This window comes from Pleurodeles waltl, chromosome 4_2, assembly GCF_031143425.1.
Source record: "Pleurodeles waltl isolate 20211129_DDA chromosome 4_2, aPleWal1.hap1.20221129, whole genome shotgun sequence".
NCBI classification, from domain to species: Eukaryota; Metazoa; Chordata; class Amphibia; order Caudata; family Salamandridae; genus Pleurodeles; species Pleurodeles waltl.
This window is the reverse complement of record NC_090443.1, coordinates 739,963,152-739,980,896: the sequence shown is the minus strand read 5'-3', so window position 1 is coordinate 739,980,896 and position 17,745 is coordinate 739,963,152.

The following is a 17,745-nucleotide window of genomic DNA, read 5'->3' as shown; positions in this document are numbered from 1 at the left end:
TGCAAAGAAGTCTCCATTATAATCTCTAGCGTAGCCTGTGTGGGGAGTGTTTTGGTATTTCATAAGATGACCGGAGATGTGCTCTTGTTCTGCCTTTATTCACTTGCTATCTTTTTTTTTTTTTTTTTTTTTACATGGACCCCTTCGTATACCATTTCAGCCATTTCTAAAAGCTGGAGATAGCAGATGTTAGTGTTACCCAATTTATAGAAACTAAGTTGATCAACCTCAGAAAGATGAAAAACTGAGTCGCCCTTACTGGGATTCGAACTTATCATCCGCATACCAGTGCTTGTTTATGCTGCGAGTGTCCATCGGACGGGTATCCCGGCGAGGATACCATAGGTTTTCCTGGATAGGCTGAGGAAGGGAGCGACACATGCTTATGCTTAAATGCAATTGTTCTGTCTTTTTTGGATAAATTTAGATTTCAAATGTGGACTACGTGCAAAATGTTTTGGTGTCATGCGTGATTGGCAGTTGTTGCTCTTTTGTCACCAGCCATGTATTGGTGCTTGTGCAGGGAATGGAGGGAGGAGAGTGAGATAGCAGTGCTTAAGGTTTTTACAATCATCTTGCTCCACAATTTAGTTCTGATTTTTGGGTGGGAATGATCCTGCATTTTGTACCTCCCACACACTTCTTCCAGAGGGAACTGACTGTTTCTTGGCAGATGCAATCTTTCATGATGCAACATTTCAGATTTGAATGGCATAAGTAATATATAAGGATACTTGGCTACATCGTAGAATTCTACTACCAGAGAGTAACATAAGCCAGGTTTGTTTACTAGTAACATTCCGGACATTTTGTCTGTTCTGCTATGGTAGAAAGTGGGGTATGTCAAATCTGGTTGCATGCCACAATATTGACCGCAAAAACATTGCAATACAAAAATATTGTTTCAAAAACATATTTTGATAACCATAAAATAACTTTCTTAAACCCTACAGCAGTAACACTCATATCAACAAGAAAAATATCATCATCCAAAACTTCGTATAACACTTCTATCAAAAACAGAAATATATACAATTAAATTATCCGGGCAATATTAAAACAAATATCAAAGAAACATTGATAACCAAAATATGGGTAGATATCAACTGTAATATAGAAACATACAAAAAAAATTAACAAGGATGTGTTGAGACCTTCGATTTCATTGTTATTTCCCTCTTAACTACCAGTAAACATATCTCTAAGAATTTGGCTTATGCTTTGTGAGTTTTAGTTTGGATGAAAAACTCCAGGATGCATCCCTCCATAGTACATGCATGTCAGTTTATGGTTGCTAATGCGATACTGACTCCCAACCAGAAACTAGTTATCCCAGGACAATCACACATCAGTTTTAATCCAGTTTATGATTCATGGCACCTAGTGCATTGATAAATACCTACGGGGAATAATCTGAATTTCACTGCGGGTAAAGTAGTAGGCTGTGTTGCAGATGAAACTGAACATATTTAAATTTGACATTGCTTGAGACCTTATGTGGGTAGGTTTGAACTCACTCCCTGCTGAGTAATGTCCTCATTACTTCGGCCTACCTTTGTTTCATCTTGCGTTCGTTAGGGTTATTACTGTGTGGCCTTTCTAAGTCAGATGCCCAAACTACGACCACTTCCCAGGGTGTGTAAAACTTGAACTAGTGTTTGTTGTCAAAGATTTCCCATTTTTCGGAGTTTTTCACCAGCCTCCTACGAGTAAAACATTATCTCATATGGGGATCTTATGGCCGAGCCAGTATCTCGAAGATAGCCTGGCTCTCATTTTGTAACATATCACATAATGGCCTAATGGCTTAGCGCCCTCCACGTGAAAAGGTTTTTCTGTTCAGCAACGCACACCAGTACACCAATGGCGTATAGGGTGTAACATGCTTGGTGATTTGCAAAGATTGCTTTAAACAACTTTGTGACCTGCACCGGGCAGGGTAACCCACTGATTACAGGTACATGGAAGAAACAGCTCAATTAGCTGCTCCTCCTGGACTTATAGTAGTGTCAATTCTATCTCTGGCAGTGCATGCCCAGAGAGGCACCTAGTTGTCATCTGCAGTTGTGCAGCTATGTAGTACTGTTCGAAGTTGAAGTTACCCAAAATGATATGCTCTATTGGTCGATCTGGCCAGTAGCACCCAAGGTCACCCAGTGTTTCAGATTAGGTTGCCCAGTGACGTTCAATTCCCTAAAGAAGGTTCTGGGTAGTGGGAGTTTTGAGAAGTAATAAAGACAACTGGGGATCATAACTATTTTCGCTAGTGCGATTCTCTCCTGTTACAGACACTGATGGAGTTTTCCACTACACCATCTGGGACCATAAGGTGCTCCGGTTTTAGTCAGGCTACTCTCTAGCAAATCCACCTCGGAGTGGTAGACCTTAAACCCCAAAACACAGCAAGCTGTATGTCCCCACTTAATCTCTCCGCCACCCATCTCAACTCTGGCATGTTGGGGTCCTTGAGGAACAGACATCATTTTGACCAGTCCAAACATCTCTAAATGAACGAGTTACTTACCTTCGGTAACGACTTTTCTGGTGGATACATTAGCTACCTGTGGATTCCTCACCTAATGAATACTCCCATGGCGCCAGCATTCGACGGAAATCTTCTTACTAGTCTCTGCACGTCGACGAGGACGTCACTCTAGCCCACGCGACGCCGTCTGACGTCATACAGGCAATAAGAGGTCCTCGACGACGTGCGGACGTCAGTACCAATCATTTTTTACGTGCATGAGAACAACCAGGCAATGCAATGAAAGAGCAAGGCAACATCCCATTATATTGTAAAAATACACAACATTGCATGAATAACTGTAAATCTTTTATATATATATATAACTCTCTCTTTTAAAATATATACACACATCAAGTATATACACAAAGATATATACATATATATAAATATATTATATACACATCTATTGCACCCTCAAAGACCAAGAGGAGCGTACTCAAGGATTACTTGGTAAGATCAGAAAGGCAACGGGGAGGCGGGTGGGACCGTGAGGAATACACAGGTAGCTAATGTATCCACCAGAAAAGTCGTTACCGAAGGTAAGTAACTCGTTCTTCTGATGGATACAACTACCTGTGGATTCCTCACCTAATGAATAGAGTCCAAAAGCAGTACCACACCTGGCGGTGGGTGCCTAAATGGTCAAACCAAGAAATCCTGCAGCACTGACCGTGCAAAATGGCCGTCCCTTCTAACCTCAGAATCCAAACAGTAATGTTTTGCAAAAGTGTGAAGGGACGACCAAGTTGCGGCCTTGCAGATGTCGACCACAGGAACACCTCTGGCCAAGGCCGAAGTGGCCGACTTAGCTCTGGTGGAATGAGCTCTAATGCCCTCAGGAGGATCCTTCTTTGCCAAAGAGTAACATATTTTAATGCAAAGAACAACCCACCTGGATAGTGTTCTCTTGTGGACTGCCTTTCCTCTCCTCTTGCCCACGTATCCAATAAACAGCTGATTCTCCAGCCTGAAATCCTTTGTTCTATCAATAAAGAAGCTCAACGCTCTCTTTGGGTCCAGACGGTGCAGTCTTTCTTCCTCTTTGGAAGGATGAGGCGGAGGATAGAACGTGGACAAAGTAATTGCCTGAGCCAAATGGAAGGGTGAAACAACCTTCGGGAGGAAAGCAGCCTTGGTCCTCAACACCACCTTATCCCCATAAAAAGTTGTATAAGGGGGCTTTACTGATAAGGCCTGCAACTCACTCCCTCTCCTTGCTGATGTTATAGCTATCAGGAAGACTGTTTTTAAAACCAAATACCTTAAGGGGCAAGAATGCATAGGTTCAAAAGGGGACCCCCATAAGGAAAGTCAGGACCAAGGACAAATCCCATTGCGGCATAACGAATGGCTTTGGAGGATATTTATTTAGAAGACCTTTCAAGAATCTGATAACAATAGGGGATTTAAATAAAGATGGTTGGTCTGGAAGACATATGAAGGCTGACAAGGCCGATAAATAACCCTTAATGGTAGCCACTGCACAACCTTTCTGCGCTAGAGACAGAGCAAAAGACAAAACGTCCGATAGATGAGCATGCAAAGGATCAATCTGCCTCTCTCCACACCACGCAACAAATTTAGACCATCTATTAGCGTAGATAGATTTAGTGGAGTGTCGCCTGGCCGCTAATATAACATCCACTACCTCAGGCGGGAGAGAGAAGGAACTCAGGTTGCCCCGTTCAATCTCCAGGCATGTAGGTGCAGACTCTGGAGGTTGGGGTGTAGAACCTGCCCCTGCGACTGCGAGAGGAGGTCTGCCCTGAAAGGGAGACGGAGCGGCGGGCACATTGAGAGTTGGAGAAGGTCGGAATACCATACCCTCCTTGGCCAATCCGGAGCTATTAGGATGACTAGAGCCCGGTCCTGGCGAATCTTCCTCAATACTCGAGGAATCAAGGGTATGGGAGGAAACGCGTAAAGCAACTGGCCGCACCAGGTTATTTGAAACGCGTCCCCCAACGCTCCCTGCATCGGATACTGAAGGCTGCAGAACAACGGACAATGCGCGTTCTCTCGAGTGGTGAACAGATCTACCCGAGGAAACCCCCACCTCTGGAAGATTAAACGGACTTGATCTGGATGGAGGCGCCACTCGTGGTCTGCCGAGAAGTGGCGACTGAGACTGTCCGCACGCACGTTCAAAACTCCGGCCAGATGGTTTGCTATCAAGCAAATCTGATGGCCCTTTGCCCAGGACCATAGTCGAAGAGCTTCTCTGCAGAGAAGGTACGACCCCACTCCTCCCTGCTTGTTTATGTACCACATCGTGGTAGTATTGTCCGTTAGGACCTGTACCGACTGACCACGAAGGGAAGGGAGGAAGGCCTTGAGAGCCAGACGTACAGCCCGTAACTCTAACAGATTGATGTGAAACATCTGTTCCTCTGGAGACCAAAGACCTTTGATCTCCAGATCCCCCAGATGAGCTCCCCACCCTAGAGTGGAAGCATCCGTTATGACTGTGGCCACTGGTGGCGACTGCTGGAACGGCTTTCCTTGTGAAAGATTGTTGCTTGCAATCCACCACTTCAAATCCACAGCAGCATCTCTGGAGATCTTGACAGTACCCTCTAGATCCCCTTTGTGTTGAGACCACTGCCTTCGGAGGCACCACTGAAGAGCCCTCATGTGCCAGCGAGCATGCGTGACCAACAGAATGCAGGAGGCAAAAAGACCGAGCAGACGAAGGACCTTGAGGACTGGAACTACCGCTCCATTTTGAAACATTGGAACCAAATCCTGAATATCTTGAATCCGCTGAGGCGGAGGAAAGGCCCGACCCAATGTTGTATCCAGTACTGCCCCTATGAACAGGAGGCGCTGAGAGGGCTCTAGGTGAGATTTGGGCTCGTTCACCGAAAAACCCAGGTCGAACAACAACTGGGTTGTTGACTGCAGATGATGCGACACAAGCTCCGGGGACTTGGCTTTGATCAACCAGTCGTCCAAGTAAGGGAATACTGCTATCCCCTTCCTTCTGAGTTCTGCCGCAACCACCGACATCACCTTTGTGAAGACTCGAGGTGCTGAAGTAAGACCAAACGGAAGGACCGCAAACTGATAGTGTTGCGATCCCACCACAAACCGGAGATACTTCCTGTGTGACTTGAGTATCGGGATATGAAAGTAAGCATCCTGCAAGTCGACAGACACCATCCAGTCTTCCATGTTCAACGCCAAAAGCACCTGTGCTAGGGTCAGCATCTTGAACTTTTCCTGCTTGAGGAACCAATTCAAGATCCTCAGGTCCAGAATTGGTCTCAAACGACCATCCTTCTTGGGAATCAGGAAATACCTTGAGTAACATCCTCGACCCCTTTCCTGCTCCGGGACCAACTCCACCGCGCCCTTTGAAAGGAGGACTTGCACCTCCTGTTCTAGCAACAGGAGGTGTTCTTCTGAACAATAAGAAGGGCGGGGCGGGATGAGGGGCGGGAACTCCCGAAAGGGAAGGGTGTAGCCTTTTCCCACAACACTGAGAACCCAAGTGTCCGATGTAACAGTCTTCCATTTGGTGAGAAAATGCTGTAATCTTCCCCCTACAGGAGAGGAGTGAGTGGGAAATGGTGGAAGCCTAAGGCTGCTTCCCCTGCTGCACTCCGCCAGAGGATGAGGAAGAGGCAGAGTGCTGCTGAGAGGCTCCTCTAGTGCGGACCCTACCTCTCCCCCTGAAAGATCTATAGGGATGGGAAGAAGCAGGTTGCTGATATCTCCCCCGAAAGGAAGAGGAGGAAGAGCCACGCCCAAATCCACGAAACCTCCTGAAGAATCTGGAAGAGGCCGTGGAAGAAGGAGCTTGGAGCCCTAACGACTTAGCCGTGGCCCTGCTTTCCTTAAAACGTTCCAAGGCCGAATCAGCCTTAGCTCCAAACAGTTTGTCCCCATCAAACGGGAGATCCAACAATGTGGACTGTACATCTGCAGAAAAGCCCGAGTTACGGAGCCAGGCCTGTCTCCTTGCCACCACAGTTGTGCCCATTGCCCTGGCTACCGAGTCGGTGGTATCCAGTCCCGTCTGGATAATTTGGGTCGCAGCAGCCTGGGCATTTGAGACAAGATCCAAAAGACCCTGGGGAAGCTCTGTAAACGAAGAGGAAATGTCATCCATCAGAGCATGAATATACCTCCCAAGGATACAGGTTGCATTGGTGGCTTTTAACGCCAGACTGCAGGACGAAAAAATCTTCTTCGACTGCGCCTCTAGCTTCTTTGAATCTCTGTCCCCAGGCACCGTCGGAAAAGAACCAGGCGCTGACTTGGACGAACAGGAGGCCTGCACCACCAAGCTCTCCGGCGTAGGGTGACTAGATAGGAAACCAGGGTCAGTTGGAGCCGCCCGATACCTCCTGGCCACGGCTCTGTGAACTGCTGGGGAAGATGCCGGCCTCTTCCACACCTCTAACACCGGATCCAGCAGAGCGTCATTAAATGGCAACAGAGGCTCCGCCGCGGCTGAGGCCGGATGTAGCACCTCTGTTAAAAGGTTTTGTTTTGCCTCCACCACCGGCAAAGGCAGGTCCAAAAAACTAGCTGCCTTCCGTACCACTGCATGAAAGGAAGCAGCCTCCTCAGTATATTCCCCCGGGGACGAAAGGTCCCACTCAGGGGAAGTGTCCAGCCCACTGGCCGACTCCAGTCCACGCAGCCCATCACCCGAGTCCTCTAGCTCTCCTTCCTCTAGGGCTCGTTGGTACTCCTGCTCTTTTAATACACGGAGAGCACGTCTCCTTGAATGAAGTCGTTGCTCAATACGCGGAGTCGACAATGCCTCCGCCGAAGTCGAAGATCGGCGCCGATCTTCAGAAGCCACCGAAGCCGCGTCCGGCGCCACAGGTAACTTCGGCGCCGACGAAAGAGCAGCTGAAGCAGATGGACCCACCGGAGTCACAGGCCGCAATCCCGACGTCGACGGGATGGAAATCCCCGGGGCCAATCCTTCTGAAGCCACCGGAGCGGCCACCGGCGCCGACACTGGCGCCGAGCCCACGTTCCCAAACGGGAGAAAGGGCATAAAGGGTGCCGGCCGAAGAGGCGCAGGATCACCCAAAGAAAAGGCCAAAGGCCCAGCCGGAGCACCCCCTGGAGCCATCTGTTGGAAGATGGCATACATCGCATTCAAGAATGCGGAACTATCGGCTCCAGGGGTGGGAAAAGCCGGATACTGAGGTGCCAGTCTCGGAGGCGACCCCGACGCCGGCCTCGGCGTCTGCGCCGAGAAAACACTTGAGGCTCCAATACCTCAATCACCGACGCCTGTCCAGGTGAAGTTGGAGACGCCGGAGAGGGCAACGGCGTCGAAGGATGCGGCGTAACCGTGGGACTGATCTCCCATGTCCTTCGGCGCCGATCCGAAGACCTGGAACGAGTCTCCTTTGAATGACGCTGAGATTCTCTACGGCGCCGGGAGTCTCGATGACGCCGATGTCTTGGGGAAGAAGACTTCTTGTGATGTTTCTCCTTTGATTTTGCCATAAACAGCTTCGCCTCACGTTCCTTGAGGGCCTTTGGATTCATGTGCTGGCATGAATCACAAGTCGAGACGTCGTGGTCGGAGCTCAAACACCAAAGGCAATCGGAATGAGGATCCGTCACCGACATCTTGCCTCCACACTCACGACAAGGCTTAAATCCAGACTTTCTCTGCGACATTATTACCACAGCGAAAGACTACGCAGCAAGATATACACTGTAACCGCAAAAGTAACAGTTGCTCCCTCGAAGATAACCGTTTCGAATGCACGGAAAAAAGAGAACTGACGTCCGCACGTCGTCGAGGACCTCTTATTGCCTGTATGACGTCAGACGGCGTCGCGTGGGCTAGAGTGACGTCCTCGTCGACGTGCAGAGACTAGTAAGAAGATTTCCGTCGAATGCTGGCGCCATGGGAGTATTCATTAGGTGAGGAATCCACAGGTAGTTGTATCCATCAGAATTTTTTTTTTAAGGCAACTGGGACATGTTAGCCAAGGCGTCCTTGATAAATAATAGCATGTCACCGATGTATAAACACACTTCATAGGTTTCTTCTGTCAATGGGGAACCCCATTCTCGTCCAAGTGCGTGAATTGTATCAGCCGCTGGTTCCATGGCAGGTCAGACGGCAGCAGCAGGGGGGATTAAAAGGCACCCTTGCTGAATGTCCATATGAAGCAGAGATTTGCTTCCATAATCTCACCATGTCCGATGGTATTGCATATAGAAGTTTAATCCAGTCCATCCCTACCAAAGCCAGATTTTTCCAAGACTTAAAACGTACTGCTAACTTAAGGTGGCCAAGTCCTTTTAAAGGCCAAGTACTAAGTAGGCCAAATGTGGCCAGCAAGAAGAAACTGTTTCAAGTAAACAGTATAGATGCCTGATGTATAAAAAGATACACTGTCTCGGTATAAAACCGTTTTGATCCAAACAGATCAGCCTGGGCAACCCTGGCATCAAATTCTAGCTAGAATCTTGCTGACTGTCTAACAGTGTATTTTAATAAGCAAGATTTTTTTTTTTTAATGCAGTGAAATAAACAAACCAAACAATACATTCGGTCAGTGCATGTATCATTGAGTGCCATACAGTACATAGAAATAACCAAGTCATTCTAGTCCATAGAGCTCCCATTTTTGTACCCACATTTCCATGTTTTTGGGGTCAATTTGTGGGGTCAACCTCTGGACGCATACACAGCTTCCTTTAGCTTTGCACACCAGTCCATTTCTAAACGACATGTCAGTGTTAGTGGGGGAGCAGTCCTGTTTGAGGTACGGAGAATATCACGTTTAGCAGTAAGGATGCTCAGACCCGCTACTGCGCTGCCAACCCCCCCCCTCCTCCTGACTCCTCTAAAAATCTGCAAGTAAGCCTAGAAGTGCCACCCGAGGGGAGGCCTATATGGGTCGCTCCAATACCCAAGGCAGAATATGGCATGCTACCCCCAGTAAGAGATCATCAGACACACCATATGGGAAAAGTCCATTCCCTCCTCCCCGCACCCTGGGCAAGGTGAGGATGCACACTGGACTTCCAAATGTGCTGGCGTTGGGTATATGATGTAAAGGTACTCCAGCCAAATCAGGTGGAGCTTGGGTGAGATCGTTAGCTCCATCTGGGGCATTAGGGCTTTCCTCCACTGAGGTGAGTAATTTACCAGTTATTTATGAATATGCGATATCCCTGCCACCTTTCCCCAGGGGTCCCATTGGTATGTGCTCTTCCATGGGGCTGAATTCAGAGCCTTCACCGGTGAGTCCCTATGAGTCTCAAGTGCATACCGGAGTTGGAGGAATCTGAAGACCTGCGAATGGTGTAGCCTGAAGCCTGTTTGCTCTTGAAAAGATTTCATATGGGATACTCCCCAGGCACACTCAAGCCTTGAGATTCCAATTAAGTCCCATTTACCAAACCCCTACAGAGAGGCTACTTGTCTCAGCCATCAGCCCATCCAGAGGGGAGTCTCTAGGGCGAGTTTACTGTCCTATTCTATCCAAGGTATTGCTGCTCTCCGTATCAACAGAACCACCCTCAACAGCTCAGGGAGAAATCGGGGGATTTGGGCCCCATATAGCATTACTTGCACTTACCTCTGAACCGCTGGGGCTCCTCCATCTCCATATATCCAGTCACTGATGACCACCAAGTGTGATGGCCTGCCTCAGTCTTAAGTGGATTGTGCACATTTGCCAAAACCTATGCACGGAGGCTTGCCCACCCAGAGAAAGGACCTTATCGCGACTTGGACATGTGAACCATTTCTGACTGATTAGGCATGGGAAAATGTGGGGAGTGTACACAAGTCGTGATAGAATCAATCTTCTTTAAGAGGGATGGCCTCCCCAGAAGACTGAACAGCAGTTGGTCCCACCTGGCCAGAGCTTTTTTTTTTTTTTTTTATGTTGCCCATCAGCAGACTCAGGTTCAAGAAGGTTCAAGAACCAAGCTAGATCCAATAGCAGGAAGATGTATAACCCAGAAATTGGAAGCTGCGCCAACGTGTAGGCAGTCTGTAATGCCAGTCACCGTTCCCCATTTCGCCACTGATTGGGAACAGTAGAGACTTAGACCAGTTAAAAAAGAGGCCCAATGTCTGACCGCAGAGGTCAAGTATGTGAAGGAGCTCAGGTTTTGTGGTCTTGGGCTGGGACAGAAAAAGTAGATAAACCGCATACAGGGCAATGTAGTCTTCCAGGTTGTCTTCTCCTTCCATGCCCCACACGTGTGCATTGCACCTGAGCCATGTAACCAATGGCTCCAGCTCCTACGTGAAGAGTAGCGGTGACAAGGGACACCCCTCTCTGGTACCACACTGGATCTGAAATTCTGGCGATAGGTCTCCTTTCACAAGGACCTCAGTCGCGGGGTAAGCATATGGTACCATGACATAGGATATAAACCATGGTTCCAGTGATATTCGCCAGAGTGCATCCCATTGGAATTCCCAATGGAGGGATTCAAATGCCTTTTCAAAGTTAATGAGAACAAAGGCACTAGGTCCACTCTACAAGAGATATACCACCGCATGCCCACGTCGTATACAGTGTCTCATGCTTTTCTAGGGTACAATGCAGCATTAGTTTGTGTGAACCAGGGTTGAGAGTACCTTAAGGTGTTGACTGGTAAGTACCATGCCTTGGAGCTTAAGTTCGCTTTCAATCAATAGTATGGGGGTCAGTATGAGGAGCATTCCTTCAGAAGGCGCCACTCTTTATGTAGGTCTACAATCGTAGCAATGCCTGGTCCCTCTGGGAAGTGGCCTTTGTTGATGGCCTCATTGTACATGGCCAGGAGAGGAAGGAGCTGTGATTGGAAGAGTTTCCCCATCTTGACGGGACGTTCCAGCTCCTTTAGTTCTAGCAAACATTAGCAGCAAGTCAGTTCCCAGCACATATATAAGGCCTGGAAAGGCACTGGTGGTCACCTCTGCTTCCTTGATTCATGTGCAGGAGGGCCCTGTGATCACCAGAATCACCTGGTTGGCCTCTCAGTTGGTCAGCCAAAAAAAACTGTTTGCTGGAATTATCCTACCCGTTCATAAACTCTGCTGGTGGTTGCTAGCCAACACTGACAAGCTTAATTTAGATACAGTTGCCACAATTCTGTCCTATCATGTGACAACCAACTCTTGATTTAATCTAATTCAGTTTCTTTATCTAGGTGAGCAATTCTTCTGCTCTGTGTCCCTATCTCCATCTGTCTCGAGTTCTGAGGAGCGAGCGGGCGGACCACTCCCCACATGTAAGCTTTTGCAGCCCCAAGCACCCCCATGGTGTGCCAGGAGAATCTACCCACCCCTCATTGCTTTCCAAGAATAGCTTTAACTCCTGGCAGATGAAGTGTGAGACCTTTCTGAGGTGCCAGGCATAAATCCACAATATGGGGCATGAACCCTCTTGTTGACCTTCAACCCTTAGCACCACTGGGGAATGATCTGAGTTTCGCCTGGAGAGAATGTCTGCGCTCATGGTCATCAGCAAGTCCGTCACTGAAATGAGGAATAATTCTGTCGGTGACCTTGTGCCATGCACTGTCAAATATGCATGTATTAGTGCATTGATAAGTGATCCACCCTCTAGGTGTCGCACAGGCACAGCTGGCAGCCCATGTTGCCAGACCCACTCTTTCTGTCGGTCCCCTCTCCTCCTGACGGAGAGATCGGCCAGTGCGTCCATCACAGCATTGAATCCCCCCTCCCCAAAATTATATAGCAGCTGGGAAGGTCTAACACCTTCACCTTTACCTTATCAAGTGTCAAAACTGTCAACTGTGAGGGTACATAGACATTTACAATGTAATTCTGTCCCACCTCAATCACCAGGTACTGACCCAGCTCATCCAAAACTACCCAGGATACCACTGGGGAAAGTACTAGTATATCAGGACAACCACCCCCAGGGATCCCCCCCCTCATGATATACTCTGTCATAGCCATATTGGGCCAGGAACTGGTAGTTCGCCTCCAACAGGTGTTCCTGGAGCAGTAGGATCTCCAGCATAAGTTGCAGCGCAAAGCAGATGACCACCCCCCTCTTTATTTTATCAAGTAAGCCATTGAAATTCCTAGTCATGATGTAAATCTCATAATAATGGGTCAGGTGAGGAATCGCTAGAGCTGAATTTTGCCTTTGAGGCACTTTGGATGCCCCAGCTGAACTGAATTTGTGAGGCCTGCATTTCATTGAATGGTATGCAATCAATATCCTGCATTCTGACCAGTGTCACAAACCAAACATAACTGTGAGCCAATCCTGTTCCTGTGAACACCCCTCAACCCAACTCGCCACCCAATTCTTCCTCCAAGATGTATCTGTCACCCCAGTGGACTAAACAGACGAAAACATCCCAATGTGGTTGTACCTACACTGGTTCTCCTGGGGCCCAACAAAATGGTTATGATATTTGAGGGCTGGTTTAAGAAGTGTTGCAAGACGTTTCGGGTGACTTCATCCCACAGACAGGTCCTGCTCTACCTGAGAGTTTTTTTGTACCCCTGTGAGTTTGCATGGCTGTTTTTTCCGGGGATCTCATCCAAGTAAGATACTCCCTGGGGAATGAAAACATCTGGGCCCCAGTTCAGGTCCAGGTCCTCCACCTCTGACAGCTGTGACTCGGATGACCAGCTCCAAGTCATCACCTTCTCCTGGAGTTCCTGCATTTACTTCTGCTTGTGTTGCGGCTGACCCCCAAATGTTTGAAGTCAGGTCCCTGTAGACAGCAGGGACTGACATTGCAGGGGTGCAGGAAGCTGGGTCTGGCTGCAGTACCCATCACCTTTTTGCCTGGCTTTCGATGCAACTTTGACTAAACTGCACTTAGTTCCTGCTAACCAGGTCCACGGTGGTCACTTGACCCCCAAGTACCTCTAAGTCCCTAGTAAATGGTACCCCTTGTACCTAGGGAATGGGTACTGAAAAGGGTCCCTAACAGCTGCAGCATATCTTGTGCCACTTTAAGGGACCCAGCACCAACCTCATACAGACTGCTACTTCAGGCTGCGTGGCAAAGGTGCTCCAAAAAGTGTAAACACAACAAGGCACACAGCCTGCATGCAATGTCTGCTAAACACTGCATGTAATGTTTGTAAGTCACCTCTACAGTAGGCCTTGCAGGGCTACGGAAGGGTGCATTATATTAAATGAGTGGACATACCTGTAAGAGCAGATATGGCCCTGCTATGTCTTTGTTGATTCTTAGACAGAGTAAGTGAACAGGTAAGCCATTTTAAGTACATGTGCTTGACACTGATCAATATGAATTCCCCGACCTACGTGATGGCTTGACTGAAACAAGGGATGTTTGGCATCAACAATCTCGTATTAATAACCCTGCAGTGATGGATTTATTAATACGTGCACCCACAGGGCACCTCAGAGGAAAACCTACTGGTGAGCTGACTGACTAGTTATAGCCAGCCTACCACCAACAGACGAGCTTCTGAACCCAAAGTGTGACAGCCTTTTCTCTTAGGAGGTCAGGAACAATGTCTGCTCTGGCAGGGTGTTGCACACGTCTCCCAGCAGGATGAACTGCAAATCTGCATTCCAAGTCAGGAGGCTTCAAAGAAGCCCAGCACCTTTGGTATGCAGGTCTGGCCTTCCTCAGAAGGGAGATGCTGACCCCACCCTCCACCCCCCCTCAGCCCCCTATCCGAGGCCCGTTTGGCATCTGGAAAGATGGGACAATTGGCTATGCAGGAGGTGTGTTGCATTTGCAGGCTGGATACACCTCCATGCTGACCAGCTTGATATGAACACGGCCTTAGGAATTCAGACATCTTGATTGTGGTGGAATTAGGAATCATGGGGCAGGGTAATGCCCACTTCCAAAGGAAGTGGTCATCTAGAGGGCGTAGTGACACCAAAGGTAAGTAGCCCATTGGCCATTACCCTTCACTCCCCTTAACACCCCTAAACCTAAACTGAGTATTTAGGGGACCCACTGTTACAAGGAAAACAGATCTTCTCTGGACTCAAAAGAAGGAGCGGACAAAGAAGCCTGCTGATCTGAGAACCATGGAGCACAATGAACTCAGGGCCAACCCTGTCTGCTGCACTCGACCCTTGAGAAGCAACTGACCTGTCCTGCCGCTGCAGCCTCCAGAAAACTCGGAGAGCTGTCAGTGCCTCGCAAATAGCCAGAGGAGCTGCTTTCCTGCATCTGCAGCCACTGTTTGCAAAGCCTGGTACTCTGCCCCGTTGGTCAGCAGGCCCTCCAAGGATCAACAAGCCAGGAGAAGATTGTTTGGAGCCCAGGCAGTCAGCCCTGCCACTTCACTGAAGTCTTGAGACGCTGACCCCCACCTGGAGGCTCTCTGCACCTATACTTGGGGCACTGGACCCCCTGCAGCAACCAGGAGAAGATTGTTTGGAGCCCAGGTGGTCAGCCCTGCCACTTCACTGAAGTCCTGAGACGTTGATCCCCACCTGGAGGCTCTCTGCACCTATACCTGGGGAACTGGACCCCCTACAGCAACCAAGGCTTGTTGGTGGTCCAAACTGGATTCCAACAGCACCAAAGCAGACCTACCCTTGAGTGACATCAGGATTCATAAGGCCATTAAGGAAAGTGGCCCCACTGCCTGGTTTCCCCTCATCACCAGGTCAACAAGACCCAGAGCAAGACCTTGACCCACCCCGACCAGACGCCTGAAAGCACCTTTGCCCCACAGCCAGAGTCCGTGGGAGTCGTCAGTGAGCCCAACTTCAGGTTTGGCCAGACTGGGCTTCCAGTCGCCGCCTGCAGCATATTTCTGCAGGCCCCATCCAACTGCGAATAACTCCAGCACCAGACCAGACCCCAAAGGATACCACTGCATGCGAGCCCCACAGCCTGAGAAGAAGTGGACCAATGGTGTCCCCACATGCCCGAGGACCTCAAGGGTCGAGCCCCCCTGTGGGTTCCCCCGGACTGACCTTCTAGACCCAGCTTGCAGCAATTTCCCAACTGGACCGTTTCCCATTGAAGTGAATGGGACATCTGACGCCATAACACACCTCTGCACCCGTACGGTCCAGAGCCTCCTGAGGTGACCTGTTGGTGTGACCTTGGATCCTGCCCCATAGTCACCTTAAGTCCTGGAGAACAGTCCCATAAGTCGCTGTGAAGTGTCCAAATGCAAAACATGTTTGTCCTCTATAGGATAAAATCACCACACCCAAAATGTTTGAAAACTGTAAAAACCTATAGGTCAAAAAGTACTCACCTGATTCCGGTGATCTTAGTATCTATCTAAATTTATATAAAAGTATGTATTATTTTTATAAACTGGTGTTGGATTTTTTTTTTTGTGTGTGTCTCACTTACTGCCCCTGTGTGTGCTTTACATGCTTATCACTACTCTCTGATATGCCTTTGCGCACAATACCACAAAAGAGAGCATTTGGGATGTCATTTGTGCTTCTGTGATACTTTTGGGATTGGCCTGGACTCTTTGCATAGTGTACCTCTTTTTTTGTCCACTATATAAAGAGCCAGCTTCCTATAAGGGGCCGGTGTTTCATGGCCCATTCCCATGACGAGGTCGGATTATTGAAGAAAAAACTTTTGAAGGCCTATACTACTTAGAGTTTAGCCCAGAACAGGAGCCTGTAGGGCACATTCACTGTTTTTGCTTCACCGCTTCAAACGATTTGTATTGTTGTTGCACGTCGGGAGTAGTCTTGGAAGATCAGGATTTTGGAAGATTGATAAAGGAGGGCATCTCTACCCCTTGCCACCTTTAAGAATATGTGTATGTCCCTATAGCTATCAAGTTTCACAAACACAGGGCGTGTGGGAGCCCCTGGTGGACTTTTTACAATAGTGCCTGGTGTGCAGGACAGGACAAGAGCTGACCTGCCGGGCCCCAGGAGGGAAATCATCGCTCCAGGAATGCTCAGACTTGAAACCCACCAAGCCGTCAGGAAAGACTGCAAAGTATAAATTACTCCTTTGCTATTTTTCCTCCCTCCATTCTCTGTTCCACGTTCCAGTGTCTGTGATGCAGAGGTCAGGCGAGCCATATCGACCTTCAGTGTAACGAGGTTCTCCAAGTCAGAAATGCAGTCCTCTGCACCTGCCACTCTGTCTACCACATTGAGGAGGCCCTGGTACAGAAGAGTTACATCCACCATGACCTCACCAATCCTAGTTACCTATGCTGACGGCGATGCCTGAATAGCCTTCAGCAAAATCAAGTTATCTGGAGGATCTGGCCTCTGCTGGGACATCCCCTCACCCCCTGCCACTGGCTGGCTTAAGGGCATCTGACTCGGGTGCAGTATAGCGTGTGATCTTCACCTGGGCTGGATATGGGGGCCATCATGTCCAATGGTTGTGTCTTGGCCTCAGTGACCCACGTCGGCCACATTGTGGTTATTTGCCCCAGGGATCGTACTTGGGCACCCTGGGGTTTCCCCAGTATCCCTTAGAACTGGTGCATTCCCCTGGTCAGCAAAGTCCATCAGCAGAACGTGAGGCCCTACCTGACCCACTTGTCCAGGGTAATATACCTGTGGGCAGCACGAGCAGTCAGGCTAGCGTCCTGGTCTTCTGCTATGTCTCCCTTCAAGGCTTCTCCTTGGCCTCATAGGTGTTGTTCGGCCTCTCCCAGGCAGCTCGAGCAGTCTGTCCCTGTTCGAGTCAAGCCCCCTCCTCAAACCAACGCAGAAGGGCTTTTGGTACACACGGCTGTTTTGGGAGGGAGGGGGACTCCTGATACTCACTCCCTAGCTTTGTGGGCTGACTGGGAAGGACCCCTGTCTCTGTGTGTCTGGCAGGAGGTTCTCCGCAAGGCACTTTTGCCTGGTTCCTCCAGCAGCGCTTGGTGTCTTCAGAGTCATGCACCTCTCAGGTTGGGCCCACTCGCGGCCGCATCATGCAGGGAGTAAGGCCCAGCCCCCCCACACCAATTGCCCGCAGCCGACCCCCCACCCCCTTTAGGTTCCTGCCATCTTCGGGGTGTCTCCATTTTGCCAGCCTTGCCACTGACTCAGGCAGCATAGCCTACCCTCATGGTGTGGGCCACGCTGGAGTAGTGACAGCCAGATTGGTATCACCTCGAGCTGCCGGGACTTCAAATTCGGGCTACCAGGGCTCCAAATTTAGCCTGGGGGTCCACGGGCGCTCCGGTGCCACAGCAGTACCCCTGGGCTCGGAAAGCAACATGTTTGGGGACTTCAATGGGCTCTGGTGTCTGGGAGCTCAGCATACAGTGCCCACCTTGGTCACACTCCTACAATCTGTTTTTACGA